At 42.9% G+C, this 20,470-nt stretch overlaps 2 long non-coding RNA genes across 2 annotated transcripts; both read right to left on the bottom strand.

Moving 5' to 3' along the window:
* Positions 1-1,327: 1,327 nt before the first annotated feature.
* Positions 1,328-5,057, bottom strand: LOC138674256 (uncharacterized). The gene is made up of 3 exons (XR_011320555.1): positions 4,896-5,057; positions 4,643-4,708; positions 1,328-1,560 (listed from the first exon to the last, which is right to left on the bottom strand). It is a non-coding gene; the product is annotated as an uncharacterized lncRNA (long non-coding RNA).
* A 1,064-nt stretch (positions 5,058-6,121) lies between these two features.
* LOC138674255 (uncharacterized) lies at positions 6,122-9,884 on the bottom strand. Its single transcript, XR_011320554.1, has 3 exons — positions 9,720-9,884; positions 9,467-9,532; positions 6,122-7,168 (listed from the first exon to the last, which is right to left on the bottom strand). It is a non-coding gene; the product is annotated as an uncharacterized lncRNA (long non-coding RNA).
* Between the last annotated feature and the right edge of the window lie 10,586 nt (positions 9,885-20,470).

Below are 20,470 nucleotides of genomic sequence, written 5' to 3'. Positions count from 1 at the left end.
GGTAGTTAAAGTCCCCCATAACCAGGACCTCATTATGGGTTGCAGCTTCATCTGTCTGCTTTAGAAGTAGACTTTCCATGCTTTCTGTTATATTTGGGGGTTTGTAACAGACCCCAATGAGAATTTTGTTACCATTTTTCCCTCCATGAATTTCAACCCATATGGACTCGACATCCTCATTCCCTTCGCTAATATCCTCCCTTAAAGTGGACTTTAGACAAGACTTTACATAGAGACAAACCCCTCCTCCTCTCCGATTTTTACGATCCTTTCTAAACAGACTGTAACCCTGTAAGTTAACTGCCCAGTCATAGCTTTCATCTAACCATGTCTCGGTTATTCCCACTATGTCAAAGTTACCTGTAGATATTTCTGCTTCTAGTTCTTCCATCTTGTTTGTCAGGCTTCTGGCGTTTGCGAGCATGCAGTTTAGAGGATTTTGTTTTGTTCCAATCTCCTCACTGTGGATTGTTTTAGAAATGTTCTTACCTCCCTTCTGAGTATGTTTTCCTGGGTCGTCTTTGTTCGAGTCTAATGTTTTTCTTCCCGTCCCCTCTTCTTCTAGTTTAACGCCAAGTGCATTAAATAAAGTGCTGCAGTGTACTGATACCCACTCTCAATGAGCACCTGAGCTCAACAATGTGCAAAGATAGTGCAAGATGAACAAATGGGACAAATTCAAATATTGTGCCGGTATATACCTTATTCAGTGGCTGGGTCCCGCTGTAACGCACCCCGACGCGCGTTTCGGACAATTCTCCTTCGTCAGGGGGTGTCACAAAGCGGTCCGGGACGCTCACTTATAGTGTGCGTCCTCCTATCATCTGCGCCCCTAAGTGTGTGATCGGCGCGTGCGCGGTCAGGAGGACCCGGAAGTCCGCGGCCGCGCCCCACGTGACCGGACGTACGGGACTATGTGCCCGACGTTGCCTAGGACACGGGGACGCGGTACCTCAGATCCCGGATCACAGACCGCGCATGCGCTCCACCCGGAGCGCAGTATAGGAGGACCCACAAGTGCAGACAAACGTCTGACACTACACATCCTAATACAGCACCAAATAGAATGGGAATAATACAAATACCCCATTAAGTAACCAACCCATCTAACTATACCATGACGGCTTATATTCTATAGTATTCTATAAGGTATGAATGAGTGGATTCAAGGCTATAAAAGAACCTAAACAGTTCATTAGCCACATAAAGCAATCCACTTACCATATATTTCAACCAGTCTATGTAAAAATATATAAAGACATACACACATTACATACCTATATATGACAGATAAGACCGTACAATTTAATATATTTACAAGGTTACAGACAATTGGGCAAACACATGTAGACCTAATGTTGTTATCATATATGCAGATTTTGAAAAATGAAACAAACAACTGCTCAAATCACTGCTTTAAATGTCTTTATACTTGTAGAGATAAAAATCTTCCCATCTCCATCCACAGGATCTTCATAGAGGATAACGACCTCCAGCCAAGATGGACCGAAGGCCATAATTCCAGATCATCAACTAATTCTCAACATCAGGTATGTATAGCTGTAAGTACAAAATAAATATTAAAATCCGGACACTAAAAGCTTTATAATAGAAGGTACTGGTGGTTTCACTAAAAACGAAGTTACATAAGCACATAAAAATATAAAAATACCATATAAAAAACATATTATCCTAATAAAATACAAATAAGAAAATTCAAATAAAAAAATAAATAAAAAAATATAAAAAAAGGGGATAAAGAATAATAAATGAACTACCTATAGAAAGGGGGCAAAGCTCAAATTTTCATTTAGGCCCATTGGCGACACAGTATTTAAAAGCCATATCCATCTTGTTTCCATTTTGGCCAGTGGTAGAGTCATTGGTCCCCCACGTTCATCCTTTTTAATGGTATCAATCCCAATCACCTTAAATCCCGATGAATCACAATTGTGATGGATTCTAAAGTGTTTGGGAATAGTTTTCAAAGCTGAGGGATCCACTGCTCCCCTTGCTGCCTCTATTCCCAGGACATGTTCACGAACCCGTATCTTTAATTGCCTTGTGGTCATACCCACATATATTAGGGAGCAAGGGCACGTGGCGTAGTAAATAACCGCCTTCGTTGTACATGTTATACTTTGTCTAATTTTAAAGATATTAGTGCCCTCTGAATTACAAAATGTCTGCTCTCTCCCTATATTCGGGCACGCTACACATTTCCCACACGGCCTGCATCCCAGAGTCTGCTTTGCCTGATCTAAAAAGGATGGGGGAGTTATATTATATGTGTAGTGGCTTTTTACCAAGCAATCTTTCAAATTTTTGGATCTCCTATATGTTATGCTTGGTTTCTCACCCACATACTGTGCCAATACTGGGTCAGTTTTCAAAATTTCCCAGGACTTACTAATTAAAGATCTTACCATATCACTCTGCCCATGGTATCGTGTAATATACCTGACAACCTGGTTCGTTTTGTCAGGTTTTACACCATAAAGTGCTTGGTGACGAGACATGTTCTTTGCCCGATTATAGCCTTTCTTTACTGATCTCCGGCTATATCCTCTCTCCAAAAATCTAATTTTGAGTTCAGCAGCCTGTTTCTCAAACTCACTATCCTCAGAGCAAATTCTCCGCAAGCGCAAAAACTGCCCAATAGGGATGGACCTAATCATTGCAGGTGGATGTGATGATGTTGCGTGCAATAGAGAATTTACTGATGTTTCTTTCCGGAAAATTTTTGTATGTAAACAATTTTCACTATCTCTATGCACGCTAACATCCAAAAATTCCATTTCATTCATATTAAATTTATATGTCAGCCGTAGATTCCGAGAATTTTTATTTAATTCAGCCATAAAGTTCTGAAGAGCCTCAATGGACCCATGCCAGACGAAAAATATGTCGTCAATGAATCGCACCCACAGTGGGATGCGATCCATCGGCGACTCAAATCCTGACATGAATAGGTCCCTCTCCCACAGCCCCAAGAAAAGATTTACGTACGCAGGCGCAAAAGCCGCGCCCATTGCAGTACCTTGGAGCTGTAGGTAGAGGGACCCTTTAAACAGAAAAAAATTCCTTGTCAGTAGTGTTGAGCGATACCGTCCGATACTTGAAAGTATCGGTATCGGATAGTATCGGCCGATACCCGAAAAATATCGGATATCGCCGATACCGATATCCGATACCAATACAAGTCAATGGGACATCAAGTATCGGAATGTATCCTCATGGATCCCAGGGTCTGAAGGAGAGGAAACTCTCCTTCAGGCCCTGGGATCCATATTAAAGTGTAAAATAAAGAATTAAAATAAAAAATATTGTTATATTCACCTCTCCGGCGGCCCCTGGACATCAGCGGGAGGATCCGGCGTCCGGCACGGCTTCTTTCTTCAAAATGCGCGCCTTCAGGACCTGTGGAATGACATCCCGGCTTCTGATTGGTCGCGTGCCGCCCATGTGACCGCCACGCGACCAATCAGAAGCCGCGACGTCATTCCTCAGGTCCTAGAAGGCGCTCATTCTAGGACTTTAGCTGAGGAATGACGTCGCGGCTTCTGATTGGTCGCGTGGCGGTCACATGGGCGGCACGCGACCAATCAGAAGCCGGGACGTCATTCCACAGGTCCTGAAGGCGCGCATTTTGAAGAAAGAAGCCGTGCCGGACGCCGGATCCTCCCGCTGATGTCCAGGGGCCGCCGGAGAGGTGAATATAACAATATTTTTTATTTTAATTCTTTATTTTACACTTCCGATACCGATACCCGATATCACAAAAATATCGGATCTCGGTATCGGAATTCCGATACCGCAAGTATCGGCCGATACCCGATACTTGCGGTATCGGAATGCTCAACACTACTTGTCAGTGAAAATTCCAATATCTCTATAATAAATTGTCTCATCACACCCGGCAACATAGATGATTCAAGAAATTATTTTACAGCCTGAACCCCATCACTATGTCTAATATTTGTGTACAGGCTTTCTACATCACATGATACTAGCAACGTCTCGTCACCAATATATAGACCATCCACTTTTTTCAAAAAATCATTGGTGTCTTTAATAAACGAGGGTAGTTCCTCTACCAATGGTTTAAGTTTGGCATCCACAAATTTATTAATTTTTTCCAAATAACCCCCACACCCTGACATTATTGGTCTCCCGGGTGGATTAATTTGATCTTTATGGACTTTTGGTAACAGGTATAAGGTAGGTATTGTAGGTTCCCCTACCTGAAGAGCCAAATATAGATCTTTTGAAATCACATCCCCCTCATAGGCCACACGCAGTATATTTAAAAGTTCACCCTGAAATTTTATTAATGGATTGAATGTCATCTTTTTATAACATGTCCTATCACTTAATTGACGATACGCCTCTGCTTCATATAAACATTTTGGCCAAACCACTATATTCCCACCCTTGTCAGCTGGCTTGAATATCACATCGGACAATTTCCGTAAATAATGCAGAGCATTTTTTTCTTTCACATTCAAATTATCCTGTTGTGGAAACTCAGGAATTTTATCAAATGCTCTGCTTACCGTTTTCACGAATACTTCAACTGTAGAGCACGCTGACAAGGGTGGGAACCTACGTGATTTCGGATGGATAGACACTGGAATCTTACCTCCTATTTGTTCATTATGCTCACGAGCCAATTCCTCCAAGGTAGCTAGTGCCTCCTGTTCCGCCTCTGTAGGGAACAACCGCAATGTATCCTCATTATGAAAATGTTTCTTAAACATAAGTTTTCTTGCAAATAAATGCAAGTCCTTAATAGCCTCAAACTTATCAAATTTGGCCACAGGACAGAACATCAACCCCCTCTGAAGGACATCAATCTCATCTATAGACAATATATGTGTACTTAAATTTATCACCTTCAGATTTCCGCCAAATTCCTCCGATGATTGACCGAAGTTCCGTTTAGCCGATGTATAGCGTGGCTCACGTTTGCGTTTCGGGGTTGAGGCTATTGTTGTAAATCCAGAGGCGGAAGAGGAGGCACCAGACACATTCCCCTCATTCACATTTGAGGAGGCAGAGGGATTACGACTGCGATCATCATTGTTCTTTCGCCATCTATAAATTCTTCCCATGGAAAAATCTTTCTGATCTCTAACTAATTTTTTAGTCTGGTTAGCTCGTATTTCCTTAATCCACTGATCCATCGCTTTCTCAAGTTGGCTATCCATGGCCGAGGATTGGTCATTGGATAAACAGGATTTGGCTCTAATACACATTTCATCCAATAATTTATCCACCTCCAATAGATTTTTTGAATGGTATTTTACCAGTAACTCCATAAGTTGTTTTGATGCTATGTTGCATACTTCCTCCCTTTTCTTGACGAATTCTTCATCATTTACAGGAAATGCTGGGGTGACATGTATCCGAAGCCCTCTTGGAATTAAATGGTGTTGGATATAATTCTCCAAAAACGCCCTATTCCACCATGAACGGGTTCTCTTGTATGCTAAATTTTTTATATCCCTAAAAATCTCATCGAATTGAAGACCACCAGTAACTGTACTTGCCATGTCTTTATTCAAAAAAACCTCATTAATTTGACCCTGCCAAGATAATTCCCTGGTTTTGAAATCCATATCCAAGATGTCAAGGAAAAAACCTGTGCGAAACACAGTAATTAATAACAGTGTAAAGACACAGATTTGCCGCGTAGTGATATATATATATATATATATATAATTTAATTTACCAAACATATATTCATATACACTCAATACTTGAGAAAATATATCACATCAGCACTCTGTGTAAAAACGGTGACTACTACCACCAAGAGAAAGGAATACCTCAATCACACTCAATATGGAACACCAGGGATTACCCAGACCAGAGATAATTACCAATATATCTTTTTTATTATTGATTTATACTCACATGACAGTACATAAAATATTTAATAATAAAAAATATGATAAAAACCAAATAGGTATGTGCGTACAGCAGAACTACTAAGAATAGTATATTTAATAGGCTCACCCACTATTGCACAATGTGTCCCAGTTCATATTATATAAACAATATAAAGTGCATAAAAAAATATATATACATGTGTAAAACACAAAAATAAAATAGCCACTCTCGTATCCTCATGCAATCATAAAATATAGGGAGAGGACTCTGCCAAAATATAATGTGCCAAGTGCATTAAATAAAGTGCTGCAGTGTACTGATACCCACTCTCAATGAGCACCTGAGCTCAACAATGTGCAAAGATAGTGCAAGATGAACAAATGGGACAAATTCAAATATTGTGCCGGTATATACCTTATTCAGTGGCTGGGTCCCGCTGTAACGCACCCCGACGCGCGTTTCGGACAATTCTCCTTCGTCAGGGGGTGTCACAAAGCGGTCCGGGACGCTCACTTATAGTGTGCGTCCTCCTATCATCTGCGCCCCTAAGTGTGTGATCGGCGCGTGCGCGGTCAGGAGGACCCGGAAGTCCGCGGCCGCGCCCCACGTGACCGGACGTACGGGACTATGTGCCCGACGTTGCCTAGGACACGGGGACGCGGTACCTCAGATCCCGGATCACAGACCGCGCATGCGCTCCACCCGGAGCGCAGTATAGGAGGACCCACAAGTGCAGACAAACGTCTGACACTACACATCCTAATACAGCACCAAATAGAATGGGAATAATACAAATACCCCATTAAGTAACCAACCCATCTAACTATACCATGACGGCTTATATTCTATAGTATTCTATAAGGTATGAATGAGTGGATTCAAGGCTATAAAAGAACCTAAACAGTTCATTAGCCACATAAAGCAATCCACTTACCATATATTTCAACCAGTCTATGTAAAAATATATAAAGACATACACACATTACATACCTATATATGACAGATAAGACCGTACAATTTAATATATATACAAGGTTACAGACAATTGGGCAAACACATGTAGACCTAATGTTGTTATCATATATGCAGATTTTGAAAAATGAAACAAACAACTGCTCAAATCACTGCTTTAAATGTCTTTATACTTGTAGAGATAAAAATCTTCCCATCTCCATCCACAGGATCTTCATAGAGGATAACGACCTCCAGCCAAGATGGACCGAAGGCCATAATTCCAGATCATCAACTAATTCTCAACATCAGGTATGTATAGCTGTAAGTACAAAATAAATATTAAAATCCGGACACTAAAGGCTTTATAATAGAAGGTACTGGTGGTTTCACTAAAAACGAAGTTACATAAGCACATAAAAATATAAAAATACCATATAAAAAACATATTATCCTAATAAAATACAAATAAGAAAATTCAAATAAAAAAATAAATAAAAAAATATAAAAAAAGGGGATAAAGAATAATAAATGAACTACCTATAGAAAGGGGGCAAAGCTCAAATTTTCATTTAGGCCCATTGGCGACACAGTATTTAAAAGCCATATCCATCTTGTTTCCATTTTGGCCAGTGGTAGAGTCATTGGTCCCCCACGTTCATCCTTTTTAATGGTATCAATCCCAATCACCTTAAATCCCGATGAATCACAATTGTGATGGATTCTAAAGTGTTTGGGGATAGTTTTCAAAGCTGAGGGATCCACTGCTCCCCTTGCTGCCTCTATTCCCAGGACATGTTCACGAACCCGTATCTTTAATTGCCTTGTGGTCATACCCACATATATTAGGGAGCAAGGGCACGTGGCGTAGTAAATAACCGCCTTCGTTGTACATGTTATACTTTGTCTAATTTTAAAGATATTAGTGCCCTCTGAATTACAAAATGTCTGCTCTCTCCCTATATTCGGGCACGCTACACATTTCCCACACGGCCTGCATCCCAGAGTCTGCTTTGCCTGATCTAAAAAGGATGGGGGAGTTATATTATATGTGTAGTGGCTTTTTACCAAGCAATCTTTCAAATTTTTGGATCTCCTATATGTTATGCTTGGTTTCTCACCCACATACTGTGCCAATACTGGGTCAGTTTTCAAAATTTCCCAGGACTTACTAATTAAAGATCTTACCATATCACTCTGCCCATGGTATCGTGTAATATACCTGACAACCTGGTTCGTTTTGTCAGGTTTTACACCATAAAGTGCTTGGTGACGAGACATGTTCTTTGCCCGATTATAGCCTTTCTTTACTGATCTCCGGCTATATCCTCTCTCCAAAAATCTAATTTTGAGTTCAGCAGCCTGTTTCTCAAACTCACTATCCTCAGAGCAAATTCTCCGCAAGCGCAAAAACTGCCCAATAGGGATGGACCTAATCATTGCAGGTGGATGTGATGATGTTGCGTGCAATAGAGAATTTACTGATGTTTCTTTCCGGAAAATTTTTGTATGTAAACAATTTTCACTATCTCTATGCACGCTAACATCCAAAAATTCCATTTCATTCATATTAAATTTATATGTCAGCCGTAGATTCCGAGAATTTTTATTTAATTCAGCCATAAAGTTCTGAAGAGCCTCAACGGACCCATGCCAGACGAAAAATATGTCGTCAATGAATCGCACCCACAGTGGGATGCGATCCATCGGCGACTCAAATCCTGACATGAATAGGTCCCTCTCCCACAGCCCCAAGAAAAGATTTGCGTACGCAGGCGCAAAAGCCGCGCCCATTGCAGTACCTTGGAGCTGTAGGTAGAGGGACCCTTTAAACAGAAAAAAATTCCTTGTCAGTGAAAATTCCAATATCTCTATAATAAATTGTCTCATCACACCCGGCAACATAGATGATTCAAGAAATTATTTTACAGCCTGAACCCCATCACTATGTCTAATATTTGTGTACAGGCTTTCTACATCACATGATACTAGCAACGTCTCGTCACCAATATATAGACCATCCACTTTTTTCAAAAAATCATTGGTGTCTTTAATAAACGAGGGTAGTTCCTCTACCAATGGTTTAAGTTTGGCATCCACAAATTTATTAATTTTTTCCAAATAACCCCCACACCCTGAGATTATTGGTCTCCCGGGTGGATTAATTTGATCTTTATGGACTTTTGGTAACAGGTATAAGGTAGGTATTGTAGGTTCCCCTACCTGAAGAGCCAAATATAGATCTTTTGAAATCACATCCCCCTCATAGGCCACACGCAGTATATTTAAAAGTTCACCCTGAAATTTTATTAATGGATTGAATGTCATCTTTTTATAACATGTCCTATCACTTAATTGACGATACGCCTCTGCTTCATATAAACATTTTGGCAAACCACTATATTCCCACCCTTGTCAGCTGGCTTGAATATCACATCGGACAATTTCCGTAAATTATGCAGAGCATTTTTTTCTTTCACATTCAAATTATCCTGTTGTGGAAACTCAGGAATTTTATCAAATGCTCTGCTTACCGTTTTCACGAATACTTCAACTGTAGAGCACGCTGACAAGGGTGGGAACCTACGTGATTTCGGACGGATAGACACTGGAATCTTACCTCCTATTTGTTCATTATGCTCACGAGCCAATTCCTCCAAGGTAGCTAGTGCCTCCTGTTCCGCCTCTGTAGGGAACAACCGCAATGTATCCTCATTATGAAAATGTTTCTTAAACATAAGTTTTCTTGCAAATAAATGCAAGTCCTTAATAGCCTCAAACTTATCAAATTTGGCCACAGGACAGAACATCAACCCCCTCTGAAGGACATCAATCTCATCTATAGACAATATATGTGTACTTAAATTTATCACCTTCAGATTTCCGCCAAATTCCTCCGATGATTGACCGAAGTTCCGTTTAGCCGATGTATAGCGTGGCTCACGTTTGCGTTTCGGGGTTGAGGCTATTGTTGTAAATCCAGAGGCGGAAGAGGAGGCACCAGACACATTCCCCTCATTCACATTTGAGGAGGCAGAGGGATTCCGACTGCGATCATCATTGTTCTTTCGCCATCTATAAATTCTTCCCATGGAAAAATCTTTCTGATCTCTAACTAATTTTTTAGTCTGGTTAGCTCGTATTTCCTTAATCCACTGATCCATCGCTTTCTCAAGTTGGCTATCCATGGCCGAGGATTGGTCATTGGATAAACAGGATTTGGCTCTAATACACATTTCAACCAATAATTTATCCACCTCCAATAGATTTTTTGAATGGTATTTTACCAGTAACTCCATAAGTTGTTTTGATGCTATGTTGCATACTTCCTCCCTTTTCTTGACGAATTCTTCATCATTTACAGGAAATGCTGGGGTGACATGTATCCGAAGCCCTCTTGGAATTAAATGGTGTTGGATATAATTCTCCAAAAACGCCCTATTCCACCATGAATGGGTTCTCTTGTATGCTAAATTTTTTATATCCCTAAAAATCTCATCGAATTGAAGACCACCAGTAACTGTACTTGCCATGTCTTTATTCAAAAAAACCTCATTAATTTGACCCTGCCAAGATAATTCCCTGGTTTTGAAATCCATATCCAAGATGTCAAGGAAAAAACCTGTGCGAAACACAGTAATTAATAACAGTGTAAAGACACAGATTTGCCGCGTAGTGATATATATATATATATATATATAATTTAATTTACCAAACATATATTCATATACACTCAATACTTGAGAAAATATATCACATCAGCACTCTGTGTAAAAACGGTGACTACTACCACCAAGAGAAAGGAATACCTCAATCACACTCAATATGGAACACCAGGGATTACCCAGACCAGAGATAATTACCAATATATCTTTTTTATTATTGATTTATACTCACATGACAGTACATAAAATATTTAATAATAAAAAATATGATAAAAACCAAATAGGTATGTGCGTACAGCAGAACTACTAAGAATAGTATATTTAATAGGCTCACCCACTATTGCACAATGTGTCCCAGTTCATATTATATAAACAATATAAAGTGCATAAAAAAATATATATACATGTGTAAAACACAAAAATAAAATAGCCACTCTCGTATCCTCATGCAATCATAAAATATAGGGAGAGGACTCTGCCAAAATATAATGTGCCAAGTGCATTAAATAAAGTGCTGCAGTGTACTGATACCCACTCTCAATGAGCACCTGAGCTCAACAATGTGCAAAGATAGTGCAAGATGAACAAATGGGACAAATTCAAATATTGTGCCGGTATATACCTTATTCAGTGGCTGGGTCCCGCTGTAACGCACCCCGACGCGCGTTTCGGACAATTCTCCTTCGTCAGGGGGTGTCACAAAGCGGTCCGGGACGCTCACTTATAGTGTGCGTCCTCCTATCATCTGCGCCCCTAAGTGTGTGATCGGCGCGTGCGCGGTCAGGAGGACCCGGAAGTCCGCGGCCGCGCCCCACGTGACCGGACGTACGGGACTATGTGCCCGACGTTGCCTAGGACACGGGGACGCGGTACCTCAGATCCCGGATCACAGACCGCGCATGCGCTCCACCCGGAGCGCAGTATAGGAGGACCCACAAGTGCAGACAAACGTCTGACACTACACATCCTAATACAGCACCAAATAGAATGGGAATAATACAAATACCCCATTAAGTAACCAACCCATCTAACTATACCATGACGGCTTATATTCTATAGTATTCTATAAGGTATGAATGAGTGGATTCAAGGCTATAAAAGAACCTAAACAGTTCATTAGCCACATAAAGCAATCCACTTACCATATATTTCAACCAGTCTATGTAAAAATATATAAAGACATACACACATTACATACCTATATATGACAGATAAGACCGTACAATTTAATATATATACAAGGTTACAGACAATTGGGCAAACACATGTAGACCTAATGTTGTTATCATATATGCAGATTTTGAAAAATGAAACAAACAACTGCTCAAATCACTGCTTTAAATGTCTTTATACTTGTAGAGATAAAAATCTTCCCATCTCCATCCACAGGATCTTCATAGAGGATAACGACCTCCAGCCAAGATGGACCGAAGGCCATAATTCCAGATCATCAACTAATTCTCAACATCAGGTATGTATAGCTGTAAGTACAAAATAAATATTAAAATCCGGACACTAAAAGCTTTATTATAGAAGGTACTGGTGGTTTCACTAAAAACGAAGTTACATAAGCACATAAAAATATAAAAATACCATATAAAAAACATATTATCCTAATAAAATACAAATAAGAAAATTCAAATAAAAAAATAAATAAAAAAATATAAAAAAAGGGGATAAAGAATAATAAATGAACTACCTATAGAAAGGGGGCAAAGCTCAAATTTTCATTTAGGCCCATTGGCGACACAGTATTTAAAAGCCATATCCATCTTGTTTCCATTTTGGCCAGTGGTAGAGTCATTGGTCCCCCACGTTCATCCTTTTTAATGGTATCAATCCCAATCACCTTAAATCCCGATGAATCACAATTGTGATGGATTCTAAAGTGTTTGGGAATAGTTTTCAAAGCTGAGGGATCCACTGCTCCCCTTGCTGCCTCTATTCCCAGGACATGTTCACGAACCCGTATCTTTAATTGCCTTGTGGTCATACCTAGGGTTGAGCGAAACGGGTCGAACATTTTCAAAAGTCGCCGACTTTTGGCTAAGTCGGGGTTTCATGAAACCCGATCCGACCCCTGTGCGGGGTCGGCCATGCGGTACGCGACTTTCGCGCCAAAGTCGCGTTTCAATGACGCGAAAAGCGCCATTTCTCAGCCAATGAAGGTAAACGCAGAGTGTGGGCAGCGTGATGACATAGGTCCTGGTCCCCACCATCTTTGAGAAGGGCATTGCAGTGATTGGCTTGCTGTCTGCGACGTCACAGGGGCTATAAAGAGGCGTTCCCGCCGACCGCCATCTTACTGCTGCTGATCTGAGCTTAGGGAGAGGTTGCTGCCGCTTTGTCAGAAGCAGGGATAGCGTTAGGCAGGGTCCATTAACCACAAAACCGCTTGTGCTGCAGCGATTTGCACTGTCCAACACCACCCTCGGTGTGCAGGGACAGTGGAAGTTTTTTTTTTTTTTTCCCCCTCAGCGCTGTAGCTCATTGGGCTGCCCTAGAAGGCTCCCTGATAGCTGCATTGCTGTGTGTACGCCGCTGTGCAAACCAACTGCTTTTTTCAAAGCACAAATCCTCTTGTTCCTTCCTTTCTGCACAGCTATCTTTTTTGTTTGTCCACACTTTTTATTTGATTTGTGCATCAGTCCACTCCTTATTGCTGCCTGCCATACCTGGCTGAGATTACTGCAGGCAGGGAGATAGTAATTGTAGGACATTCCCTGTTTTTTTTTTTTTTTGGTGGGAGATTAAGATTGGCAATTTGGCATTTCTGCTAGAGTGCCATCCCTGTGTGTGCCATCTCTCTCACATAGTGGGCCATAGAAAGCCTTTTCATTTTTCTGTATTTTTTTTTGTGGGGTGTATAAATTCTCCCTGATAAAAATACAGTGGGAGATTAATATTAGCCTTTGGGCTTGTGTGCCAGTCCTGAGTGTGCCATCTCTCTCACAAATAGTGGGCCATAGAAAGCCTATTTTATTTTTTTTGGGGTTTTATAAATTCTCCCTGAAAAAAAGGGAGATTAATATTGGCCTCTGGGCTTGTGTGCCAGTTGTGAGCGTGCCATCTGTGCCAGTCCTGAGCGTGCCATCTCTCTCACAAATAGTGGGCCATAGAAAGCCTATTTAATTTTTTTTTTGGTTTTATAAATTTTCCCTGAAAAAAGGGAGATTAATATTGGCCTCTGGGCTTGTGTGCCAGTTGTGAGCGTGCCATCTGTGCCAGCCCTGAGCGTGCCATCTCTCTCACAAATAGTGGGCCATAGAAAGCCTATTTAATTTTTTTTTTTGGTTTTATAAATTCTCCCTGAAAAAAAGGGAGATTAATATTGGCCTCTGGGGTTGTGTGCCAGTTGTGAGCGTGCCATCTGTGCCAGTCCTGAGCGTGCCATCTCTCTCACAAATAGTGGGCCATAGAAAGCCTATTTAATTTTTTTTTTGGTTTTATAAATTTTCCCTGAAAAAAGGGAGATTAATATTGGCCTCTGGGCTTGTGTGCCAGTTGTGAGCGTGCCATCTGTGCCAGTTGTGAGCGTGCCATCTCTCTCACAAATAGTGGGCCATAGAAAGCCTATTTAATTTTTTTTTTGGTTTTATAAATTCTCCCTGAAAAAAAGGGAGATTAATATTGGCCTCTGGGCTTGTGTGCCAGTTGTGAGCGTGCCATCTGTGCCAGTCCTGAGCGTGCCATCTCTCTCACAAATAGTGGGCCATAGAAAGCCTATTTAAATATTTTTTTGGTTTTATAAATTCTCCCAGAAAAAAAGGGAGATTAATATTGGCCTCTGGGCTTCTGTGCCAGTCCTGAGCGTGCCATCTGTGCCAGTCCTGAGCGTCCCATCTCTCTCACAAATAGTGGGCCATAGAAAGCCTATTTTTTTTTTTTTGGGGGTTTTAGAAATTCTCCCTGAAAAAAAAAGGGAGATTAATATTGCCCTTTGGGCTTGTGTGCCAGTACTAAGCGTGCCATCTCTCTCTCTCTCTCTCTCAGTCAGTGGGCCATAGAACGCCTATTTTTGGTTTTATTTGTTTTCTAAATTCTCCCTGAAAAAATCATTTTATTTTATTTGGTTTCTAAATTCTTCCTGATAAAATCATATTTTTTTTATTATTTTTTTTTCTAAAGTCTCCCTGAAAAAAACAAAACAAAAAAAAAAACAAACAAAAAAAACAGTGGGGGATTAATATTGGCCTTTCTGCTTGTGTGCCAGTCTTGACTCCTGTGTGCGTCATCTCTCACTCAGTGGGCCATAGAACGCCTATTTTTTGTTTTATTAGTTTTATAAATTCTCCCTGAAAAAATCATTTTATTTTATTTTTGGTTTCTAAATTCTTCCTGATAAAATCATATTTTTTTTATTATTTTTTTTTCTAAAGTCTCCCTGAAAAAAAAAAACAAAAAAAAAACAAACCCCCCCAAAAAATGGGAGATTAATATTGGCCTTTCTGCTTGTGTGCCAGTCTTGACTCCTGGGTGTGCCATCTCTCTCTCTCTCTCTCTCTCTCTCTCTCTCTCTCTCTCTCTCTCTCCAATTGTGGTCCATAGAAAGCCTATATTTTTTTTCCTTGATTTGGGTTCCAAAATCTACCAGAGAAAATAACTCCATCAATCATTGGTAGAAAAATATTGGCCTCTGGGCTTGTGTGCCACTCCTGATTCCTGTGTGTGTCATCTCTCACTCAGTGGCCCATAGAAAGCATATAGTTTGTTACATTTGTTTTCTAAATTCTCCCTGCAAAAATCTATTTTTTTTTTTTTTGGGGGGTTTCTAAAGTGTTCCTGAAAAAAATAAAAATAAAAAAAAAATAATAGTGTGACATTAATATTAACATTTGTGCTTCAGTGACAGTCCTGCGTGTGGGGCATCTCTCTAATTTGCAGCCACCAAAAACAGAGTGTGTAACATTGGGCCTGATTTTCGCTGTGGTCTCACCAACCTGTAAAGGGGTAGCTAAATCATACTGAAGTTATAGCTCACCGTGTAAGTTGTGTGACTGCAACAAATAATGTTAGTTTGGTTACGTTTTTAAAACAATGAGGAAGTCTAGTGGAAGAGGTCGTGGCCGGGGGCGTTCATTGTCAGCTGGTAATGAGGGTAGTGGTAGTGGTGGAGCATCAGGTGGTCGTGGGGAAAAAAATATTGCACCTAAGTCTGGAGCTGTGGAGCCAGGTTCGTCGTCCGGCTACACAAGGCCTCGAACGCTCCCTTTTCTGGGATTAGGAAAACCGCTTTTAAAGCCGGAGCAGCAAGAGCAAGTTTTGGCTTATCTTGCTGACTCAGCCTCTAGCTCTTTTGCCTCCTCTCGTGAAACTGGTAAAAGTAAAAGCAGCGCGTCGTTAGTGGATGTTCACGGTCAGGGACAAGTCACTTCCTTGTCCTCTTCAGCAAAAACAACAACAGAGAAGAATGCAGCAGGCGACACAACGGGTTACTCCATGGAGCTCTTTACACATACCGTCCCTGGCTTAGAAAGTGAAGCAGTTAACAGTCCATGCCCATTACAAGTTGAATCTGACATGGAGTGCACTGACGCACAGCCACAGCCAGACTACTATGCTGGTCCTTTGACTCAGACCACAACATTGCCCTCGCAGGGTGCTGATCAAGAATCAGACCCTGATGAGACTATGTTGCCCCATCACGAACGCTATACCACCAAACGACACGGTGACACAGACGAAGTTGCGCAGGAGGTACAAGAAGAGTTATTAGATGACCCAGTTCTTGACCCCGATTGGCAGCCATTGGGGGAACAGGGTGCAGGCGGCAGCAGTTCTGAAGCAGAGGAGGAGGAGGGGCCGCAGCAGGCATCAACATCGCCACAGGTTCCATCTGCCGGGCCCGTATCTTGCCCAAAACGCGTGGCAAAGCCAAAACCTGGTGGAGGACAGCGTGGCCATCCGGTTAAAGCTCAGTCTGCAATGCCTGAAAAGGTATCCGATGCTAGAAAGAGTGCAGTCTGGCATTTTTTTAAACAACATCCAATTGATCAGCGCAAAGTCATCTGTCAAAAATGTTCTACTTCCTTAAGCAGAGGTCAGAATCTGAAAAGTCTCAATACTAGTTGCATGCATAGACATTTAACCACCATGCATTTGAAAGCTTGGACTAACTACCAAACGTCCCTTAAGGTTGTTGCACCCTCGGCCAATGAAGCTAGTCATCAACGCAACATCCCTTCCGGCAGTGTAGGACCACCATTTAGCGCACCACCTGCTGTATCTGTGCAGGTATCTTTGCCAGGCCAAAGCAGTCAGGGTCAGGGAATCACCAGTTTCGTAGTAGGAAACACTGCATCTAGGGCACCGGCGGCAACAATACCATCTCCCACCGTCTCTCAGTCTGCCATGTCCACCGGCACCCCCGCTAGTTCCACGATCTCCAGCTCTCCAGTCCAGCTCACCCTACATGAGACTATGGTTAGAAAAAGGAAATACTTAGCCTCGCATCCGCGTACACAGGGTTTGAACGCCCACATAGCTAGACTAATCTCGTTAGAGATGATGCCCTACCGGTTAGTTGAAAGCGAAGCTTTCAAAGACCTGATGGACTACGCTGTACCACGCTACGAGCTACCCAGTCGACACTTTTTTTCCAGAAAAGCCATCCCAGCCCTCCACCAGCATGTTAAAGAGCGCATCGTCCATGCACTCAGGCAATCTGTGAGCACAAAGGTGCACCTGACAACAGATGCATGGACCAGTAGGCATGGCCAGGGACGTTACGTGTCCATCACGGCACACTGGGTAAATGTGGTGGATTCAGGGTCCACAGGGGACAGCAAGTTTGGGACAGTTCTGCCTAGCCCACGGTCTAGTAAACAGTTGTCTGTAGCCGTTCGCACCCCCTCCTCCTCCTCCTCCTCCTCGTCCTCCTGCAGAAGCAAGAGCTCGTCCACAGACCGCAGTCGCACAAACACTCCATCCGCACCTGCCACTGTTGCACACCAGGTCTCCCATTATGGGGCAGCTACTGGCAAACGTCAGCAGGCTGTATTGGCTATGAAGTGTTTGGGCGACAATAGACACACCGCGGCAGTTCTGTCCGAGTTCTTGCAGCAAGAAAGGCAGTCGTGGCTGGGCACTGTAGATCTTGAGGCAGGCAAGGTAGTGAGTGATAACGGAAGGAATTTCATGGCTGCCATCTCCCTTTCCCAACTGAAACACATTCCTTGCCTGGCTCACACCTTAAACCTGGTGGTGCAGTGCTTCCTGAAAAGTTATCCGGGGTTATCCGACCTGCTCCTCAAAGTGCGTGGACTTTGCGCACATATCCGCCGTTCGCCTGTACACTCCAGCCGTATGCAGACCTATCAGCGTTCTTTGAACCTTCCCCAGCATCGCCTAATCATAGACGTTGCAACAAGGTGGAACTCAACACTGCACATGCTTCAGAGACTGTGCGAACAGAGGCGGGCTGTTATGTTTTTGTGGGAGGATACACATACACGGGCAGGCAGTAGGATGGCAGACATGGAGTTGTCAGGTGTGCAGTGGTCGAAGATTCAAGACATGTGTCAAGTCCTTCAGTGTTTTGAGGAATGCACACGGCTGGTTAGTGCAGACAACGCCATAATAAGCATGAGCATCCCCCTAATGCATCTGCTGATGCAAAGTTTGACGCACATAAAGGATCAGGCGTCTGCACCAGAGGAAGAGGAAAGCCTTGATGACAGTCAGCGATTGTCTGGTCAGGGCAGTGTACATGACGAGGTACCGGGCGAAGAGGAGGTGGAGGATGAGGAGGATGATGGGGATGAGTATATTTTTAATGAGGAAGCTTTCCCGGGGGCACGGGAAATTGGTGGCGTGGCAAGGCCGGGTTCTGGTTTTTTGAGGGACACAAGTGACGTAGATTTGCCTGCAACTGCCCCTCAACCAAGCACAACCGCAGATTTGACAACGGGAACTTTGGCCCACATGGCGGATTATGCCTTGCGTATCCTCAAAAGGGACACACGCATTACAAAAATGATGAACGATGACGATTACTGGTTGGCCTGCCTCCTTGATCCTCGCTATAAAGGCAAATTGCAAAATATTATGCCACATGAGAACTTGGAACTAATATTAGCAACAAAACAATCAACTCTTGTTGACCGTTTGCTTCTGGCATTCCCTGCACACAGCGCCCGTGATCGTTCTCACACGAGCTCCAGGGGCCAGCAGACCAGAGGTGTTAGAGGGGCAGAAATCAGAAGTGGCGTTGGCCAGAGGGGTTTTCTGACCAGGTTGTGGAGTGATTTTTCTATGACCGCAGACAGGACAGGTACTGCAGCATCAATTCAAAGTGACAGGAGACAACATTTGTCCAGTATGGTTACAAACTATTTTTCATCCCTTATCGACGTTCTCCCTCAACCGTCATTCCCATTTGATTACTGGGCATCCAAATTAGACACCTGGCCAGAATTGGCAGAATATGCATTGCAGGAGCTTGCTTGCCCGGCAGCTAGTGTCCTATCAGAAAGAGTATTCAGTGCTGCAGGTTCAATACTAACAGAAAAAAGGACTCGTCTGGCTACCCAAAATGTAGATGATCTAACCTTCATTAAAATGAACCACAACTGGATTTCAAAATCTTTTGCCCCACCCTGCCCGGCTGACACCTAGCTTTCCTATGAAAAGGTCTTGCCTGTGGACTATTCTGAATGACTTTTCCAATCTCGTAATTTTCTTCACCTGATTGTCCAGCATACGACATGTTTCCACCTCACGAAATGGCCAAACTCCCCACACGGGGCCGTGCTATCGCCACTTTGCGCTTGGACCCTTGAGAGTGCTGTTTGTCTGAAGAGGTGGGTGTGGCCGCTTTTGGTCGACGGCACTGCCACTGGGTCCCTCATAGTACAATAAAGTGTCTCTGGCGGTGGTGGTGCGCACCCAACGTCAGACACACCGTTGTAATATGAGGGGCCCTGTGCCTGTACCGCCGGCCACAAGACAGTTCCCCCCCCCAGCTCAAACAGTGCTCTACCACTAGCAAAATTATCTCTCACAGCTTCACCAATGTGTAGTCTAGGCGCTGACATCCTTCAATGCCTGGCACTGACAATACCATTGTTTTGACATTTTTGTTATGTTAGGCCTTCGAAGCCTGTCTGCGGTCCCTTCTTTCTACAACTACTACACTGACCAGGCCACTGCTGGCCGTGTTACCCTGGAACCAATTTAAAAGTGCCTACAGTCAGCCCAATTTTGTTATGTTAGGCCTTCGAAGACTGTCTGCCGTCACTCCTTCCACTAGACTTCCACTGACCATACACTGCTGCCCATGTACCCCTGGAACCAATTTAAAAGTGCCTACAGCCAGCCCAATTTTGTTATGTTAGGCCTTCGAAGCCTGTCTGCGGTCACTCCTTCCACTAGACTTCCACTGACCAGACCACTGCTGCCCGTGTACCCCTGCAACCAATTTAAAAGTGCCTACAGCCAGCCCAAGTTTGTTATGTTAGGCCTTCGAAACCTGTCTGCGGTCACTCCTTCCACTAGACTTCCACTGACCAGACCACTGCTGCCCGTGTACCCCTGGAACCAATTTAAAAGTGCCTACAGCCAGCCCAAGTTTGTTATGTTAGGCCTTCGAAGCCTGTCTGCGGTCACTCCTTCCACTAGACTTCCACAGACCAGACCACTGCTGCCCGTGTACCCCTGGAACCAATTTAAAAGTGCCTACAGCCAGCCCAAGTTTGTTATGTTAGGCCTTGGAAGCCTGTCTGCAGTCACTCCTTCCACTAAACTTCCACTGACCAGACCACTGCTGCCCGTGTACCCCTGGAACCAATTTAAAAGTGCCCACAGCCAGCCCAAGTTTGTTATGTTAGGCCTTCGAAGCCTGTCTGCGGTCACTCCTTCCACTAGACTTCCACAGACCAGACCACTGCTGCCCGTGTACCCCTGGAACCAATTTAAAAGTGCCTACAGCCAGCCCAAGTTTGTTATGTTAGGCCTTGGAA

Source organism: Ranitomeya imitator, chromosome 4 (genome assembly GCF_032444005.1).
Source record: "Ranitomeya imitator isolate aRanImi1 chromosome 4, aRanImi1.pri, whole genome shotgun sequence".
Lineage (NCBI taxonomy): Eukaryota > Metazoa > Chordata > Amphibia > Anura > Dendrobatidae > Ranitomeya > Ranitomeya imitator.
This window is presented reverse-complemented; position numbering and strand designations above follow the sequence as displayed.